Source organism: Balaenoptera acutorostrata, chromosome 17 (assembly GCF_949987535.1).
Source record: "Balaenoptera acutorostrata chromosome 17, mBalAcu1.1, whole genome shotgun sequence".
In the NCBI taxonomy this organism is placed as follows: domain Eukaryota; kingdom Metazoa; phylum Chordata; class Mammalia; order Artiodactyla; family Balaenopteridae; genus Balaenoptera; species Balaenoptera acutorostrata.
In genome coordinates this window covers 35,218,856-35,243,437 of record NC_080080.1, presented here as the reverse complement: position 1 = coordinate 35,243,437, position 24,582 = coordinate 35,218,856, and the positions used below count along the sequence as shown (strand labels likewise).

General features: G+C 41.5%; 1 protein-coding gene and 1 pseudogene across 10 annotated transcripts in view; both read right to left on the bottom strand.

Annotated features, from left to right (window-relative positions):
- Positions 1-24,582, bottom strand: part of NCALD (neurocalcin delta) — a 445,048-nt gene that overhangs the window by 105,789 nt on the left and 314,677 nt on the right. The gene's annotated exons all lie outside the window — the stretch shown is intronic.
- On the bottom strand, positions 9,857-11,628 carry LOC114236626 (tigger transposable element-derived protein 1-like; annotated as a pseudogene).

Here is a 24,582-nt window from a genome sequence, read left to right as displayed (position 1 = left end):
TCATGAGATCAGCAACCTCAGCAAACAGGAGTGAGAGCCCACAGTGCCTGGATACACTTGTGCCAGGGCTGGAGGGACTCAAAACTTTCCAGAGCAACAAGACTTGACATTGGCCTTTTCTCCAAGAAATTTTTTATAAGGAATTTCATGAGGAAATAATTCCCAGTAAACAGAGTTGAAACAGGAATGGGAGGAGAGAAGCAATTTGGTAGGGGCTCGGGGGGAGGGCGGGGGGACCCTCACCAAAGGAGGAGAATCATGAAGTCAAGATGAAAGGAAGATTTCTGACTCAGTAAGGCTGTTCACTTGGGAATGAGTATCAGTGGAAACCTTCTAAAAAAGGATGAGGGGCTTGGAGTCGGAGTCCTACAGCATGAGTCCCCAGGTAGTCTCTGAGCTCTGCAGGGCCTCTCCAGTTCCTATAGTTATACTTAGGTGCACCTCAACATCGAATCAATAACTTCTCTTTTTGCCTCACCAGCTTGAGTGGGCGTTCCATCATTTGAAGCAAGTGATCTCTAATATAAACACAATCATCTTTGTCCTTCACTGAATTAGTGTCACTGATTCCTCAAAATGGAAAAGACTTTCATTACCTCGATCACTGCATTCATTTGTTCATTCATTCACCTAATAATCTTCAGTGAGTGCTTTCTCTGTGTGTCAGAGGACACAGCAATGAATAAGAAAGACACAGACTTTGGCCTCATGGAGTTTATAGTTATTGAACAATTACAACATTTAGTAAATAATGAGTGATACAGAAGGAGAGCTACCCGGTGCTAGCCCAGGAGGACATAATGCAGTCTGGGATTTCACAGAAAAGCTCCCAGAAGATATGACCCTTGAGTGAAGAATAAAGAGGAGTGAGCCAGTTGAGGAGCTGGGAGATGTACTGAGCAGAGCAAACAGTGGGTTTAAAACCTCAGAGACGAGAGGCCACATGGCATGTTAGAGGAACTGAGAGGCCAGGATGGCAGAGCGCTGAGAAAAGTAAGTCGCACACAATGAGCAAGCCGGTTGTGGGCAGCTTACAGAGGGCTTTGTAAACCAATGTGAACAGGTAACTGAGCCACTCGCTCAAGGACACACAGCTAACAGGTGGCAGATTGGACCCTAGGTCATCTGAGCTCTAATTCAGAGACCAACTAAATTTTTTAAAGTAATGTTCTTTTAAAAGTTCCTTTCTGATTCTAAAGGTAACACATGCTGATTGTAGAGAGAATGTATCTTCTATTGGCACAAAGAGCACTATGCAAAAATGGTCCCCAGGTACCCAGTACACACCTTGCGTGATGTATAACATCAAATGATCACCCTCAGCAAATCCATTATCCCCAGACACTAGACATCTTTAGAGTGTCTTTAATTATAGGATTTGTCCAGACTGAGCCATACAAAAGTCACAGGATTAGGGTTCATGATGAAAATCTGTCCATTACACAAAGGACCCCACACTCTTCCCCATATGTCAGCTGCTTGCCCGTTTTTACTACATGAAAATGTAGACTTGAAGATAATCGAGTGATTATACTCAGAAAGATATCTGGTAAATTATATTTGCACATTTCCTGGTCTCTTCATGGCCTGGTCTCCAGAACGTCTCTGTCCATTTCAAAGTCAGAAGATGGTGTTTTCATCACTCAACCACAGAAGCCCTTTAGGATGTCCCTGCCTCTCTCCGCACTGCCAGCAGCTCCAATTCCTTGGTCAAACCCAAACTGAGCGCTTCTCATAAGGATTCATGTACCAGAATAGAAGCCCCTTGTCCTTCCTCCTGGGAAGGTGCTCTGCAAGGCTACGGAATCAACCTTTCCCTCCTAGTTGGAGTGGCAAGCAAACGAGCCCGGGAAGCCTGGGAAGCAGATAAAGTACTTGATTAAGATGCCCTCCTCTTCATAGTTAATGGGCAGATCATTTACAGAGTTCATGCCTTAGAATTTGTTCTTTCTGGATTGTCATTTTATTTTCCTGCCACCCACATTAAAAGAAAGTCTCTTTTGCCTGTCTTTGCAGTTCCCAAGCCTAATGATAATCACGGTTTCAGCCTCTTGCCTTGAGATTCTGACAGCATAAATAATGCAGGTGCACAGAAATAAAATGTAGCTATGCTGGCTTTTGCTTCTCTAGGCAATCAACTACCAAAAAAAAAGGAAAGAGACTGAATTGATAGAAAGATGCATTTTACTGTCCAGCTGCCAAGGGGGCATTGCCGACAATGAGGATTTCAGAATAATAACCCTAAAGAGAGGAGAGGTTCAGAGCGTCCCATTCACTGCGGCCGCAGAGCCTGAAAGACGCATTGTTCCCGACAGGTCAGGTGGAAGACCCCTCCCATGAATGCAGCATTCTGAGGAAATGCTAAGCCAACCATTTTTTAAAAGACCCTCTGACACCAGAAATTTCAAACATGATTTGGTTCTCAGGGAGCGATACCATATCCTCACAGGTGTGGGATAATCATGCATCTAAGAAGCGCAGCTTCTCCAAAAACAGCTGCGGAAAGGATAAAGATACAATTGGTCCATTTAAAATCTGTGCAGTGGACTCCCCGGCTTAATGTCTGCATTCTGAGAGCTGCGGCGGGGCTGCGAAATGGGGCTTTCCAGCTGCCAGAAGGAGGAGGGGCCCTGATATGAGGACTTCGCCCTGGGAGGCGTCTGAACTTAGAAATACATTTTTAAAAATGTCAACATAGAAAACATTATAAAGGGAAATGCTCAAAAATAAAATATTCACCCATTCCATTATCCTGCTTAAGACTTTTCCCCCATGTTTTTCTCATGCTCTCTTCTAACCTTTAATTTTGACAGAGAAAAAAATGAACATAGTTACAAAGATAATATTTAGGTATGATTCTTTTATTGGCTTGTTTTGCACTTGGCACTGAGTGCTTTATGTGAGTTACCTCATTTGATCTTCATAACAGCCCCATGAGGTAAGTACCATTATTACAGATATGAAGAAACTGAGTTTTAGAAGAGTGACCATCACTTGCCTGAGGTGCCTGACTTAATCTGTGGAGTTAGTTCACACAAGAGCTGGCACTCAAATCCAGAAGCCAAAGGTTTTCCCTTCTTTCCATTCACTGTGGGCTAATGAATACCTTCTGAAGCCTTCAGAGCCTCCATATTTATCCTTTTCAGTTGCTACATAAATTCCAATGAACTGATATGCCATGGTATATTTAATATTTAATTCTCTGATTGCTACAGAGTTCAGTTGCTTCTAGATTTTCTCTATTATAAATAGCAACATATAAACATCTTTATACGTTTACTTTTTTTCCTTTGAGTTGTTTCCTTGGGCAAAAGAGACTAATGAAAGTGACTACTGAGTCACAGGTACTGAAAGTTGTGCCTATTGATACTACTTCTCGTCAGAGTTTTAAATGAAATGTAACTGTTTTTCTAGCCACTAGCAACAATTGGATGTACTGTATCTCCACAGGCTTGTTAGCACTGCATCAGATATATCTAGATCTAGATCTAGACCTAGATCGATTGATCTATCTATAATTTATTTATTGTTCTTAGTTTATAAGTGCCAAATAACAACCTGTCATCACTCAGATTTTTATTTCTTGCCCTACTGGACAGTTGAACAGTTTTTCATATATTTGTTTGCCATTTGTAAATTTCCTTGTCTGTCAATTGTATTTAGGACTTCTGTATTCATTGAGACCCAGATTTCAATCCTCACCAGATACAGCTTTGTATAATTCCAAAACTAGTATCTTTCCCCAGTTCCCAGTCCGCTCAGTGAGATGATGATGGTAATGATGATTTCAGCTTTATGTTAATCTCCACCTAAATTCCTTCCCACCCCCTTGGTTTTTACCAGAAGAGTCTGCGGCAGTGCCACGCCATTTTCTGACACGTTGTTACTCATGTACATCTGTATATATTCCTTAAAGGATTTCGGACCTTGATGAAGGAATGACCTTATTTGCAGTTACACTGTTCTAATGCTTCCTAAAGCATTAGAAGCTCTAGAGAGCCCCTTTGCCCCTTCTGCCATGTGAGGACACAGCAAGAAGACACCCATCTATGAACCAGGAAGTGGGCCTGCACTAGACACTAAATATGCCAGCACCTTGATCTTAGATTTTCCAGGCTCTAGTCTGTGAGAAATAAATATTTGTTATTTATAAGCTATCCATTATGGTATTCTGTTACAGCAGCCCAAATGGACTAAGACACCTACATCTGTGCTTGAAAACTCAGATCACTTCAATTCAACCAGTTGCTTTCTCCCCGAGAAAGCTTCCAGATATTCAACATATAAATGAGCTAAGTCTTCCTGATTTCTCATTTACAGATCTCTTTGTTAATCACTTAATATATTTTTATTGAGTCCTGATGAAATTGATTATTATGTTTTTTTAACCAATAAAAAATTATACAATGGTAAACTGGTATTTATTAAGCACTTAGCCTATGCTAGCTATAGTATCTGAAACTTTTTGTACATGAACCAACATATTTTTACAATGACGCTTGAGGGGTAGGTATTATTTCCATTTTATGGAAGAGAGTACAGAAAAATCAATAACCTTCCCAGGTCACATAGCTAGTAAGTAGTGAAGACAGGATATGAACTAAGTTGTCTCTGAAAATCGTGATTCCTGTGGTCTGGCTCTACACAGCCCATGACGAGGGCAGGACCTTCCAAAACACACAATCCAATAGCCACACATTTCTTGAGCTCTTCCTAAGTGCTAGCCCTGCACCAGGCTCTGTGTGGGGTTCAGAGATGAATGTAACCACCGCGGTGGTCCTCAAGGTGCTTACAATAATCTATTGGGAGGAAATGACAGAGAAGCAAATGAATACTATAAAGGGCCAATGAAACCTGTGTTATAAAGAGATTCAAGCAAAGAGATCTGGAAATTCAAGATGGGCACCAGTAAGCAATGGAGTGTACACTGTTTCCTTGAGCTCACAGTAGCATTACAGTAGAAAAAAATATTTTGGCAACCTATTTACAAATCCTATTTTTCCCCCATCAAGGTCTCTCTTGGGGTGCAAGTAAAAAGCTGCCATTTTTTTTCCAGGCTACAAAGCCACCATGTGTTGGCTGGAAAGTGCTAGGCAGAGTTTTTGTCCCGGCTCTAGAGGCAAAGAGATGTGAAGGTTTGTCTGAGACTCTGCTTTCTTGGGGAGTGAGGGTGGTGCATATAAAAGTAATTCCTTAGTGGCTGTATCAATTTACATTCCCACCAACAGTGCAAGAGGGTTCGCTTTTCTCCATACCCTCTCTAGCATTTATTGTTTGTAGATTTTTTGATGATGGCCATTCTGACTGGAGTGAGGTGATACCCCATTGTAGTTTTGATTTGTATTTCTCTAATGATTAGTGATGTTGAGCATCCCTTCATGTGTTTGTTGGCAATCTGTATGTCTTCTTTGGAGAAATGTCTATTTAGGTCTTCTGCCCATTTTTGGATTGCGTTGTTTGTTTTTTTGATATTGAGCTGCATGAGCTGCTTGTAAATTTTGGAGATTAATCCTTTGTCAGTTGCTTCGTTTGCAAATATTTTCTCCCATTCTGGGGTTTGTCTTTCCGTCTTGTATGGTTTCCTTTGCTGTGCAAAAGCTTTTAAGTTTCATTAGGTCCCATTTGTTTATTTTTATTTCCATTTCTCTAGGAGGTGGGTCAAAAAGGATCTTGCTGTGATTTATGTCATAGAGTGTTCTGTCTATGTTTTCCTCTAAGAGTTTTCCTTTAACAGTTTTATAGTATGGAGGTTCCTTAAAAAACTACAAATAGAATTACCATATGACCCAGCAATCCCATTACTGGGCATATACCCTGAGAAAACCATAATTCAGAAAGAGTCATGTACCACAATGTTCACTGCAGCACTATTTACAATCGCCAGGACATGGAAGCAACCTAAGTGTCCATCGACAGATGAATGGATAAAGATGTGGCACATATATACAATGGAATATTACTTAGCCATAAAAAGAAACAAAATTGAGTTATTTGTAGTGAGGTGGATGGATCTAGAGTCTGTCATACAGAGTGAAGTAAGTCAGAAAGAGAAAAACAAATACCATATGCTAACACATATATATGGAATCTAAAAAAAAAAAAAAAGATGCTGAAGAACCTAGGGGCAGGACAGGAATAAAGACATAGACGTAGAGAATGGACTTGAGGACACAGGGAGGGCGAAGGGGAAGCTGGGACGAAGTGAGAGAGTGGCATGGACATATATACACTCCCAAATGTAAAACAGATAGCTAGTGGGAAGCAGCCGCATAGCACAGGGAGATCAGCTCGCTGCTTTGTGACCACCTAGAGGGGTGGGATAGGGAGGGTGGGAGGGAGACGCAAGAGGGAGGAGATATGGGGATATACGTATATGTATAGTTGATTCACTTTGTTATAAAGCAGAAACACACCATTGTAAAGCAATTATACTCCAATAAAGATGTTAAAAAAAAAGTAATTCCTACCTCATAAGGCTGTTGTAAGTATTAAATGAGAAATATTTGTATATCACCTAGCATTTTGTAAAAGCATAAGCCAAAGCTGCCTTCCTCCAAAACTTGCTGAAGAAACAAATAACAAAAGATAAACTATAGAATGTATTGCTTGATTTTTTTCATTCATATTCCATCTTTAAATATTTAAAAAATGGAAGATATTTAAAATTTAAAATATTTGGGTAAGTGAAAAGAAAGCCAAGTGAACATTTATTCATTCATGAAGCTGGAAAGGGGGATGTGACACATTGTGTTGTTCCATGTCAGATTTGTCTAGAACACATTTCTCCTCTGTGTGAAGGACAGACATGAGCTGTCATTTGCCTGTTTGCTCTCAATTCTATTCCTTCCCTTGTAGGCTCAGCTCTGTTTTGCAGCGAGCTGGACTCTGCCAGCTAGCTACATTCTCCAGAATCCTGCCAACTGACTATCAATTAGATGCAAGCAGTGGGACACACTGGCATGTGTTTGGAAGATGCGAGGAGGAGAGAAGCCGTTGCTCATGCTCCCTCTGCTTCCAGCCCCATGTCCAGCCATGGAGGCAGCAGGTGGCTCTGGACTCCAGTGGTGCCGGCTGCTCCGGGAGCAGCACCAGCGGCCTTGAGTGGCTGTGGCCCAGAGGCCTTTGCAGTTCCAGCAGTAGCATCAGGAGGTCCAGGAGCAGACGCACACTTGGACAATTCCAAGGAGCGCGCTTCTCAGCTGTGGGGCACCACCTCGGCTCTTTTGTTCTTCCAGTAATAGCAGCTTGACACTAACCTCTGTGTTATCCCACTTTCCCTTCTTTTGTTCCTTCAGGCCTTACTTTTGGAATCAGTCCCCTATTTTAAACTTCCTTTATTTGACATACCTAACGCGGTTTCTATTTTCCTGATTAAACCTTTACTGATACATTTAGCCAGAAAAAAAAAAAAAGAAAGAAAAATCCTTTTCTGATGACCAGAATCATATTTAACCCAAACAAAGCCCATAAAATACAGTCTAATTGTTTTTATAAGCCTTGTCAGGATATAAAAATGTTCTTTGATATTTTGCATTTATGTAGAGTTCAAAAGTTTTCTGATGACAAACGGCATCGCTTCATGGAATGCCAGAATAGTTTTGGCAACTAGTTACAGTTTTAGAAAATTTAAGATATAGTGAGTATGTAGAATGTGAAAAAACTTTTTTCCTGCTGTTAGCAAGGCCATGAAATGTTCTACTTAATAAAAAGAGAAGAAAAAGAGATCTTAGAACTGGCTGAAAAACTAGGTCCTGGAACCTCTGTTTAAAAGGCTGCAATTGGGGGCTTCCCTGGTGGCACAGTGGTTGAGAGTCTGCCTGCCAATGCAGGGGACGCGGGTTCGCACCCTGGTCTGGGAGGATCCCATATGCCGCGGAGCAACTGGGCCCGTGAGCCACAACTACTGAGCCTGCACGTCTGGAGGCTGTGCCCCGCAACAAGAGAGGCCACGACGGTGAAAGGCCCGCGCACCGCAATGAGGAGTGGCCCCGCTCGCCGCAACTAGAGAAAGCCCTCGCACAGAAATGAGGACCCAACACAGCCAAAAATAAATAAATTTACAAAATGCTGGCTTAACTCCTAGAGAGTTTCATTAAAAAAAAAAAAAAAAAAAAAAAAAAAAGGCTGCAATTGTAAGATGCACCCACATGAAAGACAAGAAGGATCTTCCAATGCTCTTCCTTCAAGTTTAAGTTTCTATACATAAGGCCTCCCCATTGGTGAAAATCACTCCCACCAACCTCCTGAGTTTGGCCTGCCTTGGAATTTCACAGTGCTTTTTAGGACAAAGGTACTAAAACAATATTTTTCATCAATCCTGACAAGATTTTCAGGAAATAAAAATGTAAAAACCATCAGTATCCAGGCTTCTTAAGGTCAATAGCATGGGGAAAAAAACATTTCTAGAAAAAGGGAAGGAGCCAATGAATGTTTACAGGTTGATGGGTTCTCAGAAAACTAGAGAATTCAATACTGTACTCAAAATACATTGCTCTTTAACTGGGGTTTAAGATCAGAATACAGGAAAACCCTAGAGAGAACCCAGACAATTTTCCGAGTATGATGAAAGTTGACAACAACGCACTGAAAGCATCAGTGGAACAATTATATAGGGCAGTGCCAACTGAGGCAACAGAATAGGAAAATTCTGGAAAGATCCCTGTTTGCCTTCCAAAGTCCTAGGAAGAAAATTAAATGCAGCAGCTTACTTATTGATCTACATGGGGGCAGTTTGCGTTACAAATTTTTTTTTTTTTTTTTTTTTTTTAATGAGGATCTTGAATCAGATGCGTATGTTTGATTGATTGATTGATTGATTTTGGCTGTGTTGGGTCTTCGTTTCTGTGCGAGGGCTTTCTCCAGTTGTGGCAAGCGGGGGCCACTCTTCATCGCGATGCGCGGGCCTCTCTCGTTGCGGAGCACAGGCTCCAGACGCGCAGGCTCAGCAGTTGTGGCTCACGGGCCCAGCCGCTCTGCGGCATGTGGGATCTTCCCAGGCCAGGGCTCGAACCCGTGTCCCCTGCATTAGCAGGCAGATTCTCAACCACTGCGCCACCAGGGAAGCCCTGCGTTACAAATTTTCATTTCCTTTTGATCAACTGTCAAAAGGAAACAATGTAAATCCTATAATTATCCTGAACAAAATGTCATTTAATTGTCATGAAACTTCTATATCCAGTCAATTGTTTCTTTGTTCCGATCTCAAAGAATAAGGAAAGAAAAAAAATAATCTCTGTAAGTAGAGCAGAGGACCTATGCTCTCTTCTAACTGTCATCTTGGCCCATTCCCAGCCTCTCTATAGAAGCTGGAATACGTTATTATTACTGGCAGTATTTGTACTGATCAGCATCAAACTCCCTATCTATTGAGTCCTCCCAGTTTCTACTGGCCTTTTGTGCCCTGGTCCTGATGGGGACCAAAGCTGCACCCATGAATTATTGCTGTTCTCACAGGCTGACAGCAGCTTCCAAATTACAAATAAAACAACCATACTGGGGTACAAATAGGTACAGACCCTATTTTCCCTTAATAACTCACTATAGATTCATCCTCTTATTTTTATATAAGTTCTTAAAAATTTCTTTTTTGGCGGAACCACTTCTCCTACCACCACTTTAGACGATGAGCTCATTAAATATACTACAAGTGTACCTTAGAGATACTGTAGGTTCAGTTCCAGACCATCACAATAAAGTGAATATTGTAATAAATCAAGTCACATGGATTTTTGGTTTCCCAGTGCATGTAAAAGTTATGTTTACACTATGCTGTGGTCTATTAAGTGTGTAACAGCATCACATCTAAAGAAAACCAATATACATACCCTAATTAAAAATACTTTATTGCTAAAAAATGCTACCCATCATCTGAGCCTTCACCAGGTTGTACCCTTTTTGCCGATGGAGGGTCTTGCCTTGAAGCTGATGGCTGCTGACTGATCAGAGTGGTGGGTGCCGAAGGTTGGGGTGACTGTGGAGGTTTCTTAAAATAAGACAACAATGAAGTCTGCCACATCAATTGACTCTTCCTTTCACAAACAATTTCTCTGTAGCATACAATGCTGCTTAATGGTATTTTACCCACGATAGAACTTCTTTCAAAAATGGAGTCAAGCTGCTACTTTATCAACAAAGTGTACGTCATATTCTAAATACTTTGTTGTCATTTCAACAGTCTTCACAGCATCTTCACCAGGAGCAGATTCCACCTCAAGAAACCACTTCCTTTGCGCATCCAGTAAGAAACAACTCCTCATCCATTCACGTTTTATCTGAGATAGCAGCAGTTCAGTCACATCATCGAGCTCCACTTCTAATTTTAGTTCTCTTGCTATTTTTATGACACCTGCAGTTACTTCTTTCACTGAAGTCTTGAACTTCTCAATGTCATCCATGAATCAACTTCTTCCAAACTCCTGTTAATGTTTATATTTTGACCTCTTCCCATGAATCATTTAGATACTTAAATGGTCTTTAGGTATCTAGAATGGTGAATCTTTTCCAGAAGTTTTTCAATTTACTTTGCCCAGATCCATCAAAAGAATCACTTATCTATGGCAGCTATAGTCTTATGAAATGTATTTCTTAAATTTTAAGACTTGAAAGTTGAAATGAGACTCCTTGATCCATGGGCTGCAGAATGGATGCTGTGTTAGCAGGCATGAAACAACATTTATCTCATTGTACATCTCCATCAGAGCTCTAGGGTGACCTGGTGCATTCTCAATGAGCACTAATATTTTGAAAGGAATTTTTTTTCTGAACAGTAGTTATCCAGAGTGGGCTTAAAATATTCAGTAAACCATGTTGTCAACCAATGTGCTGTCATTCAGGCTTTGTTGTTCCATTTATAGAGCACAGAGTAGATTTAGCATAACTCTTAGGGGACCTAGGATTTTCAGAATGGTAAATGAGCATTGGCTTCAACTTCAAGTCATCAGGTGCATTAGCCCCTAACAAGAGAGTCAGCCTGTTCTTTGAAGCTTTGAAGTCAGGCACTGACTTCTCCTCTCTAGCTATGAAAGTCCTAGATGGTATCTTCTTCCAATATAAGGGTATTTCATCTACATTGAAAATCTATTGTTTAGTGTAGCCACCTTCATTAATTATCTCAGCTAGATCTTCTGGATAACTTGCTGCAGCTTCTACATCAGCACTTGCTGTGGTATCTACCTTGCACTTTGATGTTATGAAGATGGCATCTTTCCTTCAATCTCATGAACCAACCTCTGCTAACTTCAAACTTTTCTTCTTCAGCTTCCTCACCTCTCTCAGCCTTCACAGAATGGAATAGAATCAGGGCCTTGCTCTGGATTGGGCTTTAGCTTAAGGGAATGTTGGGGCTGGTTTGATTTTTTCTATTCAGACCAGTAAAACTTTCTCCATATCAGCAATAAGGCTGTTTTGCTTTTTTATCATTCATGTGTTCACTGGAGTAGCACTTTTAATCTCCTTCAAGAACTTTTCTTTTGCATTCACAACTTGGCTTACTGTTTGGTGCAAGAGGCCTAGCTTTTGGCCTATCTTGGCTTTTGACATATCTTCCTCACTAAGCTTAATCATTTCTAGTTTTTGATTGAAACTGACAGACATGTGCCTCGTCCTTTCACTTGAACACTTATAGGCCATTATAGGTTTATTCATTGGCCTAATTTCAATATTGCTGCATCTCAGGGAACGGGGAGGCCCGAGGAAAGGGAGAGAGATGAGGGAACAACAGGTCAGTGGAGCAGTCAGAACACACACATTTACCAGTTAAGTTTGCTGTCTTATATGGGCATGGTTTGTGGTGTTCCCAAACAATTACAATAGTAACATCAAAGATCACTGATCACAAATCACCATAACAAATACAGTAATAATGAAAACATTTGAAGTATTGTGAGAATTATGAAAATGTGATACAGACACATGAAGTGAGCAAATGCTGCTGGAAAAATGGTGCCAGTAGACTTGCTGGAAGCAGAGTTGCCACAAACCTTCAATTTGCAAAAAATGTAGTATCTGTGAAGTGCAATAAAGCAAAGCACAATAAACTGAGGTATGCCTGATACTCTCCTTGTGAATTTTCTTCAGCTCAACAATAACATCAGCTGAAAAGGACAAAGACTTGAGTGACTACTATTTACCTAGCAGTGCGGAAATCTTTATATTAACTCTTTTACTTAATCTTGACATGAACACTGTGAGTTAAAAGTATTATCCCCATCTTATAGGTGATAAAATTGAACAAACAGTATTTAAGATCATGGCTTCTGCTTTGCTTCTATGATTATGTGAATTTATGACACCCACCTGCCCCCAATGGCTGAAGACTTCTCAAAAATATAGATAGATACATATCCACAAATCAGCACACTGCACAACTTCAAGGAGACATGTTGTATTTTGTGGGAAAAGCATGTCCAGGTATTGTGCAATGCAGTGGTTCCAAGTATTACACCAGACTGAAACAGTTTTGAGTCTGACCCAAATTCCCAGAGTTGTGTTGGGAAAGGAAGGATTTCCTTAAAATCATCCCCTGTGACCAAGAATATACTCCCCCAAGCATCCTATTTCTCATAATAACCCAGTATCAACCACTTACTTTTCTTTTAATCCTTAAATAAATTACCTTTTCTACCTCACTTCCCTCTTATCCACAAGTTGAGACAATTAGCCCTATACTACCCTCAAAATGAGCATAGTGCATTCACCAAAAGGAGATACTTCATGATTTTTATGAGTGAGGCATTGTGATAGGTGCTGGGAATGCCCTATACAGGTGGAGGAGACAGAAAAAAAAGTGGATCATTTCAATATAACATGATAATTGAGAATCCAACCACCTCTCACTACCGCACCTTGATTACTGCAGTATCTCCCAACAGGCCTCCACTTCTGTGACTGCCCCAGGTTATGGACTGAATATTTGTGTCTCCCCACCCTCCCCACCCCCCAGTTGCTATGCTGAAGCCCTACCCCATAATGTGATGCTATTAGGAAGTCGGGGCTTTGGGTGGTAATTAGGATGAGATGAGGTCATGAGGGTGGAGCCCTCTCAGTGGGATTAGTGTCCTTACAAGAGTCTTGAGAGGACTTGCTTCAAGCCAGTAAGTCTATGGTACTTTGTTACAGCAGCCTGAACAGACTAAGACGCCCCCGTTTAGTCTATTGTCTATAACACAGCCAAAACAATCCTGTTAAAACGTTAAGTCAGACCAAGTCATGTCCTCTGCACAGAGCCCTCCAGGGGCTTCTCATTGCACTTGGAATAAAAGCCAAAATATTTGCAGGGCTCTGCCGAGTCTGCCACTGCCCCTCTCCTTCGACTTGTCACCTCTCTGACCTCAGGGCTTCCTCTCCCCTCACTCATTCAGCTCCAACTAAAACCTGAAGCACAATCCTTCCTCGGGGTTTTTATCCTTACTGTTCCCTCTGCTCAGTAAACTGCACAGGTACCTGCAGGACTCAGCCTCTCACCTCCTTTGGGTGTTTACGCCAACGTGATATTCTCAGTGATGCTTTCTCTGATTACTGAATTAAAAGTTGCAGTGTGTTCCCTGTCACAATTTAATTTCCTTTTCTCCTTTGTTTTTCCCCATAATATTTATCACTGTCTAACTTATTATACATCTTATTTTTCAAATGACCTGTTTTCCCTCTTTAGGATGTTAGTTTCATGACAGTTGGGATTATTGATAGTTTTGTTCACTGTTTGTTTGTATACCCACCATCTAGAATGCTGACATCTAGTGGCTGATCAATATATATTTGTTGGATTAATGGGTGATAAATGGATGAACGGCTAGATGGATGGATGGATGAATGGAAGGATAGGGAGATGGAAAGGTGGGTGGATGGGTGGGTGGATGTGTACACAGGGTATTATGGGAACACAAAGAAGAGGAGAGTTCTAAATGCAGCCCGAGATGATATGCTTTGGGAAGGCAAAATGTTCATTTCAACTGGTCATACCCTTCATGGGTCAATTAGTCAATGAATATGCCTCCTTCCTACCTTCATTCTTCAGGACACTTTTATTTTTTCTAGATAGCATAATTGTCATTATTAGATAGCATAATTGTCATCACAGAAACAATCAACCTCTTTGGGTCTCATCTTCTTATAAAAGAAAAATAAATGAACTCATCTTAAGTTCAACAATTCCTTTAATATGTTGACAGAAGATAACTTACAAGAAATTTAAAAGGAAACTCCGTGTATTACAAAAGATTTTCACGGTCAATATCCATCTCTTTATACAGTGCTTAAGGACTCCACTATATTTTAAAGGTCTTGTTTTTATAAAGTTAACCCATATGGATAACATCCTATAACATTCTATGCACTTCTGGCATTAACTACTTTGTTATAAAAGCTTTCCTCTGTACGATTTGGGGAATGACTTTCATCTGGCCCCATCTCTGTCTCAGCAGTCATCTACCTAGGTTTTCCATGAAACATTTTTTAATTAAAGAAATAATTGTTGAAGGTATATAATTTCCAGTATATTTTCTCATATGTGGTATGCACACTGGCAAAACACACACCACACGCACGCACACACACACACACACACAAATTTAAAGTAGTTCTTTAGGTTCTGAGTTATTGAAACAGAATCTAGCAAATACTCTAAGTAGAAACATATTGACAAAATAAATGCTTTTATACAACTACATAGCAAACATCCTACACTGCAACACCTGTTCTAATCCTTGCTTCTTCAGACATTCAACAATATTTTCTATTTCTATTCCAACAGTATCAGCTGACAAGAAACGCATTTTGTTCGTCCCTAAATATATTGTAGGCATTATTTCAACCATTTTTAACAGCATCAACAAGAACAGATTTACCCAGTCATATGTGGCTTTTTCAGTAATAAGTAAGAAATCTCGAGAGGCTTTTAAAGATTTATCATTAAATCTGGCAAAATTTTAAAGTACTGGTGAGAATCACATGCCTTTAACCACCTGGGGGAGGGGTGGAGGGAGGGGGACTACAGAGTTTTGTCTTTAAGTCCTACATGTATTGCTTTTAAATGAATTGCTAATCATGATGGCTTCCTAATGTCCTTGAACTTACATTAAGGTACAATGGATACCTGTGTATATTAAGGTACATTCATCATCAAGGACAGCGAAGGTAATTCACATTTCAAATCATCTTCTTGAAAATATTTTGGCAACTTGTTAGCTCAGATGAGATTGTTGTTTTCAATATCATACTATGGCAGACAATGAGCGCATACCAATAATAACAAACACTGGCTCTGCTGTTTTCTGGGCTTGGTGTGTGTTTGCATCATTAATGTTATCCCATTCTTTGCAAGATTCATTCTAAGTTGCTTTTCCTCTCTGCCAGAGGAAGGAAGACCCTGAAATCTATCAATTCACTTCACTACAGGTGAATAAGGGGCAACAGGAGGCAGAAAGTGAACAAGCTGGGGGTCACTCTGAGCTGAGACATGGGAAAGCCCTCAATCCTCAGGAGACATTGTAACAGACACCTGGACATTGTAATGTGGGGCTGTCTGATATAAAGACTGACAAAACGTGCCAAGCTCAATCTGTGTAGTCAATATTGGTAAAGCTGAATTTCTTTCTGATTTTTAGGGGGAAAAACTCTAAATAGCTTTTCTTTTTGCAAGCAATGGATTATCGTGTGTACCCTCCAGGGTGTAGTGGGTTGTCCATTTTAGAGGCCACTGGTCTAGTAGGAGAAGCACTAGCCTTAGAGGGAAATTCCTCACAATACTGCCATGAGAATGGTCTATAGACTGACAATCCATGCCCATGTAAGAAATGATTATTACTTAAAGAATGGAACCTAATCAAACTTCTAAGCTTTTGCACAGCAAAGGGAACCATAAACAAAACGAAAAGACAGCCTACGGACTGGGAGAAAATATCTGTAGATGATGCAACTGACAAGAGCTTAATTTCCAAAATATACAAACAGCTCCCAACTCAATAACAAAAAAACAAACAACCCAATCGAAAAATGCGCAGAAGATCTAATTAAACGTTTCTCCAAAGAAGACACACAGATGGCCAACAGGCACATGAAAAGATGCTCATTATTGCTAATTATTAGAGAAATGTAAATCAAAACCACAATAAGGTACCACCTCACACCAGTCAGAATGGCCATCATTAAAAAGTCTACAAATAACAAATGTTGGAGAGGGTATGGAGAAAAGGGAACCCTCCTACACTGTTGGTGGGAATGTAAATTGGTGCAGCCACTATGGAAAACAGTATGGAGCTTCCTCAGAAAACTAAAAATAGAGTTGCCATATGATCCAGCATCCCACTCCTGGGCATATACACAGACAAAACTATAATTTGAAAAGATACATGCACCCGTATGTTCAAAGCAGCACTATTTACAATAGCCAAGACATGGAAACAACCTAAATGTCCATTAATAGATGAATGGATAAAGAAAACGTGGTGTGTATATATACATATATACACACACACACACACACGAACAATGGAATATTACTCAGCCATAAAAAGAATGAAATAATGCCATCTGCAGCAACACGGATGGACTTAGAGATTATCATACGAAGTGAAGTAAGTCAGAAAGAGAAAGACAAATACCATATGATATCACTCACATGTGGAATCTAAAATTCGACACAAATGAACATATCTACAAAACAGAAACAGACTCACAGACATAGCAAACAGACCTGTGGTTGCCAAGGGGGGTGGTGAGGGAGGAAAGGATTGGGAGTTTAGGAATAGCAGATGCAATCTAGTATATATAGGATGAATAAAAAACAATGTCCTACTGTATAGCACAGGGAACTATATTCAATATCCTGTGATAAACCATAATGGAAAAGAATATGAAAATGAATATATATGTATAACTGAGTCACTTTGCTGTACAGCAGAAATTAACACATTGTAAATCAAGTATACTTCAATAAAATTAAAAAAAAAAAAAAGAAATGACTATTACTACCCAGGAAGGCCTACCTGTGTCATTTGGATTATCTTAACCTAACTCCATTACCTCGCACGGACCCAATGTCAAATTTATCTCCAATTCCCTGGCAAATCAGAATTGTCATAATCTGATAGAAGAAACTGATCAAAGAGTATTTGAAACTCTAAGATCATTGCTCCTCTGTCCCCTCCCCATTTTTGTACCTATATATTTTCCTTGAAAGAAAAACTGGGATGCATTAGACAGACTTCTTTCCCCCTAAAACGTTATGGGCTTATTGTAACCTTTGCTATGAACCCTGAGAATCACCTCCTGACGTTGCTCTGCCTGCTCCTCAGCATCTTCTCTTCTGCCCCAGCAGTCTCAGCACAGCGGACTGCGTCAGAATTGCCATGTGCTCCCTCTGACTTCATCTGGAATATTCCAGATCTAGACAGCCAAGCATGGATTGTGGTTGGCTCCACTCCCATCATTTCAGGTTAAACCCACAGGAACCCTAGGTCCTTGTCAGGAAATCCAAATTTCTCCTGACCCCAGAGGCATGGAGATTCTGCATCTGCTGCTACTGTTCTCATGAAGCAGTCGTGATTCATACAGCTGTTCTTTTATTAGTAACAATAGAAACAGTCTCCTTTATGTTTTGCCACTCTAGATAAAGCCATCTTGAGCAAACCAAATCTACCTCTGGGCCTTGCCAGGGCTATGTCATCAGCCTGACTCTCTGCAGGAAAGAGAGAAGGGGGTGAAGAAAGAACGTACACTAACTGGCTCCTGTACGCCAGACTTCATGATCTGGTCTGGGTATGTTATAGCTCATTTACATGCATCCAACCCCCAAAAACAAAGGAATGCAAATCCTCCTTTCTCTGCCTTCTCTCCAAGGGAAAGAAACACTCCTTCTCTCCCTTCCTCTCTCCCGGCCCATAAACCCATGGGATGTCCTTTTGTCAGGTCTCTAACAGCCTGACCCTTCTGCTGCAGGCAGAGAGTTCAGACCTATACATGTGACAGGGCATTTGAACGTCTTCCTCTCCCACTGGAAATACACAGCATTCTATTCTCTACATCTTGGTTTCTAAAATAATTGTTTTCATTGCTTCCTAGCACATAGCAAGGTTTGACAATCAAAAACAATTTCTTTTTCATAATGACAGCAAAATGTTAGAACCTATACATGGGTGTCCAGCTTTATTGAACTTCTAGTCCCATTTACATTGAAAACTGTAGCCCCAAAGAACTAGGTAGGCTGCCTGAGGCAGTAATTGCATCAAACCTGAAATATGAGACACAGGTTACATTTATTGTTTTAAAGGAACACCTGACTTTAGGGACCTACTCAATAATAGACATGTTTGGGATTAATGAGGATGTCTCCTCATATAAACAGTGAAAATCCCAACATAGATATTGTGGATTCTGACCTCCTGCTTCCTTGTAGAGGAGATAACCATGCTCCAGCTACCACGGAGAAACTGTTCCCAGCCAGGGGCTGAATAGATGGGGACTCACTATTTACCTGTCTGGTCTGAAATGGCCACATCAGCTCATATCTGTCCCACCAGGGTGTCTTTCAGTTATTTTTAGAAAAGTGCCCACCATGGAAGCAGCTCTAGAACATTCTCTTACTTTGTGGTCGTGTTTAAGTATGGTTGAGAGCGAATATCACAGAGATTTCGGCCACCCCGTGAGCCTGCATCCGGAGAGATGACACGGTTTGTGGCAGCTTGCTTTTAAGATGCAGCCCCTGGTCCTGTGCCGTGGCTTCCCCTTGCGCTCTGAGACGCTGAGAACCTGCCTGGGCCTCAGTTCCCTCACATGTCAGATGAAGGAGTTGGACTAGACAAGTGCATCTCTAACTTTAATGTGTACACAAATCACCTGGGGGCCTTCTTGAACTGCAGATTCTAATTCAATAGGTTTGGGGAGGGGCCTAAAATCCTGCATTTCTAGCAAGCTCCCGGGGGTGCCAGTACTGCTGATTGGTCTGTGGACGCACTTTGAGTAGCAAGGAGTTAGATGACTTCTAAAGCAACTTTTCGTGCTGCATTTTTTTCCTATTCAGAATGATGCCACAATGTTAAGTCACAAATGTTGCAACGTAATAATAATAAAGAAAAGCTAAATATCTAAAGACTGAAGTCTCTTAACAATAACCCAGTTCAGCAGACTGTCCAAACACTTTGGCCAGGACTGTTAACAGTTTAGTTTGACAAAGCATATAGGACTTCAGATGTCTACACATTTTTTTTTACTTTATTCCCCATGAGCAATTAAGATGAAAATTTTTTTTTTACAATGATTCAGTAAAATTCAACAATTAACTCCCAGCTCAGATATCCTGAGACCTGAAATTTAATTCCAAGAACTGTTATCCAAACAGGAGGAAAAAGGAGAGAGAGAGAAGTGTTTAAAATTGGTGAGTATCCCAATTTAAAATAAAATTTGTAATTCTCAAAGAATGAGAATAGTTGTTCCCTTTCTCCCAATTTAAGACTTGTCTGGAAGGACCAGTTTGCAGAAGAGAGAAACTACTGATCCGAGTGAATCTGGCAGTGGTAAGGCAGACATTCAGCCTCCCTTGGTGGGTGAGAGCCTGGCCTCTGCTACCTGCGAGAATTTACAGAAACTTAACCACCTGGGACAGATGATCACTGTTTTGTAAAAACCCCAGGGAAGGTAAGTCCATTCTTCTCTCCATAACTGGTAAGAAAAAGCTAGTAAGGGGCCATATTATAGGCGTCTTCTAGGGGGGAATTTGTAAATGAAGAAGTAGTACCAGGGTCCACATGGTCAGAACTGGCTCAGGGGATGAAGAGACGTAGAATAGAGGAAGGGGGGTGTAAACATGTGTACAGGTGCATTAACTGGTGAGCTTACTCCACAGTTCCTCCAAAGGACGCCTCCCTCACATGGGAAGAGGTGCCAACATCTCCTGCTACGACTAGCCTCACCCAGTTGCCCCAGGAATGGCCTGCAAGCTTAGCGTGCCCGGGGCCTGAGCCAAAGACAGCCAAGCTTCAAGTTCTCCTAGAAACATCTTTTCCACTAGCAAGTGGGCTTGTCCCCCGACTCAGAGCACACACCAGGTGTGGCTGGGCCACCTGGTGGGCCTCTGTTTCCCTGGTTTCCTGGTCCCTTAGTCCTCCTCTCCTCCCAGTTGGAACTCCATGCTGGCCCTGCTTTGGGGACTCACCTCCTTGGGACCCCACTGAACAGCATCATTGAAGACTGAGGCGATGTTTTACCCCCAAATAGTGACTCAGATAATATAACACAATGAACAGGTAGAAAAAACACAATGGAGGGATGAACTAAAGGTGCTTTATACACCTATCCTACCTGCAGGACTAGGCTAACATCAGCCTAAGTTTTGGGCAAGTTAAACTGTACCAGGTTTTTGAGACAGTGCTACTTTTCAGTGTAGCTGGTTTTACCATTTCCATCCATTTTTAAAAATAATTAATTAATTAATTAATTTTGGGGGGGCTGTGTTGGGTCTTTGTTGCTGCATGCAGGCTTTCTCTAGTTGCGGCGAGCAGAAGCTACTCTTCGTTGTGGTGCGTGGGCTTCTCATCATGGTGGCTTCTCTTGTTGTGGAGCACGGGCTCTAGGTGCGCGGGCTTCAGTAGTTGTGGCTCGCGGGCTCTAGAGCGCAGGCTCAGTAGTTGTGGCGCACGGGCTTAGTTGCTCCGCGGCATGTGGGATCTTCCTGGACCAGGGATCGAACCCGTGTCCCCTGCATTGGCAGGCGGATTCTTAACCACTGCGCCACCAGGGAAGTCGCACTTCCATCTGTTTTGACTGGAAAGTGTTAGAGGTGGCTGACTTCTGGTTAAGGCACTGGACAAAGCCTCTGGAGGCCTGAGTCCTGGGCCTGCCTCTGCAGCTCACTAGCTGGGTGATCTTGGACAAGTCCCCTCACATCTTCGTACCTGGTCCTCATCTGTAAAGGGAAGAGGCCGAATTGGGTCCAAAGTTTCTGAAGGTTTTGTTCATTTTATTCTTTTTGAGGGAAACCTTTCTTTAAAAGGAATCTTATGCAGAAGTCCAATTTGCAAAGCAAATCAAAGCAGTGTGTTTGGTTAGGTACCACCATGTGTTGTAACAAACAAACCTCACATTTTCCACAGCTGATAATCCAGTGCAGTAATACCCAGTTGACTTTCTACTTCACAGTGATGCAGGGACCCATGCTCCTTCCATCAGTGGCTCTGTAACACTCTAGGCAGTGGTTCTCAATCAGGGGTCATTTTGTCTGCCCTCTCCCCCCAAACCAGGGGACAGTTATTTGGTAACGTCTGGAGACAATTTTGGTTGCTACAAAGCAGGGAAGTACGACTGACATCAAGCGAGTAGAGGCCAGGTATGCAGCTAAACATCCTTCAGTGCACAGGCTAGGCTCTCACAACCAAGAATTATTCAGCCCCAAATGCTAACAGTGCTGAACTTAAGAAACCTTGGTCTAGGTCCTTAAATTCTGTATATCCAGCCAACAGATAGGGAAAGAGCACTGAGGAACGCTGCATGCGAGTCTGATAGGCCAGGCCTAGAAGTGGTGTGTATCACTGCTGCTCACATTTCATGAGCTAAGCTTGATTGTGTGGCTGTCCCTAACTCTGTGTGTGTGTGGGGGGGGCGGGGTTGGGGGGAGTGGGAGAGATGTGGTTTCTGACTGAGAAGCCACTCCCCCCCCGAAACCAATCTGTACTACACACAGGGGAGCATGAAGAGCTACTCGACAGTCAGCTGTCTGCCGCCTGGTCTCCTCAGCTGAACGCACCTAATAACAAAGATTACACGTGACAGGTCTAGATTACCTAAGCAGTGGTACGACAGAATTGTGTAGGGTCTTGCTACCCGAAGTGTGGCAACACCTGGGAGTCCACAAAGGACCCCCACCAGCGCTCATAAAAAGCACTGACTGGCTGCCAGGATCACACAGAAGATGCGCGTGGAAATCTACCATCTTCTGTGCAACTGCATTTCCCACTGCAGGGAAGGGACCGGGGCTGGGCTTCATGGAAAGCTCTCTTTTCTAGTTGAAGAGCAAAGATGAATACAGTCAAATACAATAAGGAGATTAAAAATGACACAGTGGATTTAACCTCTTTGCCTCTCAGCCCAGAACACCACAGTCATTCTTTTCCTCAGTTACTATCGCTAATCAGACCGTGACCCAGTTTCAAAGGACGCGGACATTTGGAAACACAAATGAAAAGACATGCAAATTGTGTTAGGTTTTCAGAAGAAAGCTCAATGAAATAAGTCAAAATATCTGAACCCAGACCCCCTTCTGCTTCTGACAAGCAGTACTACAGGGGAATACACTTTCCCTTCCTGGGCCCTGGCACCCTCCTTGGCAAAATGTGGAGACAGGCCAGGAGCAGCAGTTTGCAAACTGTGTCGCAGGGAACCTCTTGGAGACATTAACAGAGCAAGCTGATGGGGATCAGTCCCCATATCCAATTCCACTTTTGTCTGTCTGACATACTACATATCGGTATAAAATATTGTTTACAACATTTGAAAACCCCTGATAGAGATCATCACTCATTGCCAATTCTAACAGTCCATGATTAGCTCACATGGCAAGAACGATCTCCGTAAAAAGCTCCATTCATTCCACAATAAGTCAATGTCTTACCTCTAAATTTGAAATTACCATTGAAAAGGCAAAATCAGTCTGGCCCAATCTTTTTTTTTTTTTTCTCTGTATACATTAAAGTTAGTCTCATGTAGAAGAATATACAATGAAACCTCTCAGAGCCTGCAGAGAACTTCTGCAGATTCTAAATAATTATTAGTTATACTGAATTTTTACATTTCAAATATACTCTGATCTCAAAAATCTATAATAAATTTGATCTTTGTGTGACCTTTAACAGTTGTTCTCAACCCCAGCACCTGCTATTATCAATGACACTGCTTCGATAGGGTTAAGGGACCCTTCGTCCTGCACCAAGACCTGGGGAAACTCTCCATTGCCCATCACTCCACAGAAATGAGCTTTTAAAACATCTCAACACGACAATACTCTTATTTTCCCATTAGGAACCAAGACCTACTTCCATTCACAGTTGGCATTCTCCCTGTGACCTTGAATCTGCACACCCTATGTCATTGCTTGATGTCATTCCTGAGCTATAAACCCACTGAGAACAAAACAGAGCCCCCTCAGTATCTAGCATGGCTCTTTGCATACAATAGAAATAAAAAACTAAACATTAGTGTAAGACACATGTGACAAAGACCAATAGATGTAAATCAAACTATTTAATTCCATTACTTACTAACATTTGGATATCCACGTGACTCAATCATATTTTGTTGTATAAACAAAATGTGCTTCTAGAAACTCCCCAAGTAGGAAATTTTGCTCCAGCTTTCAGCAGCAGCAATTACTTCCCACTTTCTCTACTTGAACACAATCACTGCCACTGGAGCTGCCGTTGGTGACAGCCCCCTCCCATTACTGATAGGTATCACTATTCTCCTCCAAACCTCTGAGATTACAAATATAAACCTTGTTCCCCTTAACTAGCTCCCCAACCCTACCACAAAAGCACCAAGAATAACCAATCCAGAGAGATCACTGCAGACCCTCTTCAAAACCCCAAACTGCACCACCAGAGCAATACAACTGGCTCTTGTCTGGGTTACGACGGTCTCTTAAACCAGTGATGGAAGAGTCGTAGTAATGTCAAGTGACGTGGCAGAGGTAGACAATGTTTTATGGGCCGGTGAAGTTCTCAAAATTGAAAGACATTCCCTACTGCAATTCTGTTTGTTGCTCTGTCTCTCCTCTCTAAACATGAAGACCTTAAGGCAAGAATTATGTCTACATTTTTCACTCTTAGGTCCCTAGGTCCTAGCACAATGCCTAGCACATGGTGTTTATTGAATGACTGGATGGATAAAAGGCAATGTATAGCCATTTTGGTGTGGCAACACCCGGTTCTCTAAAGGAGGTGAAAATATGTAATACAATTCAAGTTCATATACCCTTCAGTAGTCAAGGAGTATTTTAAAAGTTTCCTTCCTGAAAATTAATATTTTCCAGAAACAGGAAATTTTTTGGAGAAGTTCACACTAAATGATCTAAGGAAAGATCAGTGTATCCCAGATGTTTTGTAAGCCAAGTCAACCTGTATTCATTCATTCAAATCAGAATCTGACAGACTAACATTTGGTGCTCCATTGGAAGGTCACTGGCTGGACCAATGCTTTGTTTTGTTAATATATACATTTTATTTAAAGAGCATTGATTGACACCAATATTTCATGGCACTTTCATAGGTTGCAGAACACTGATAATATTAGAGCTCAGTGAAATGACCAATGCTCACAAGAAGGTCCCTAGTCATGAAGCAAAGCATCATGTTAGACCTTTTTCTTAAGGCAGGGATGTACATAAAATTTTTTTCATCTGGAAAATGGTTCAGCATTCATAGGGTTATGTTTTAGCTACCTGTACACCCTTCCTTTGGGGAACACCTCCTTCTCATTGATGCTGGTAAAGATAGACACCATAGTAACAACAAGAGATTAATGCAACATGCCTTTACTGAGCCCACCCAAATGTCAGAAACTGGGCACTGGTGATATAGAAGTGAGTCAGATACGATCCTGCCT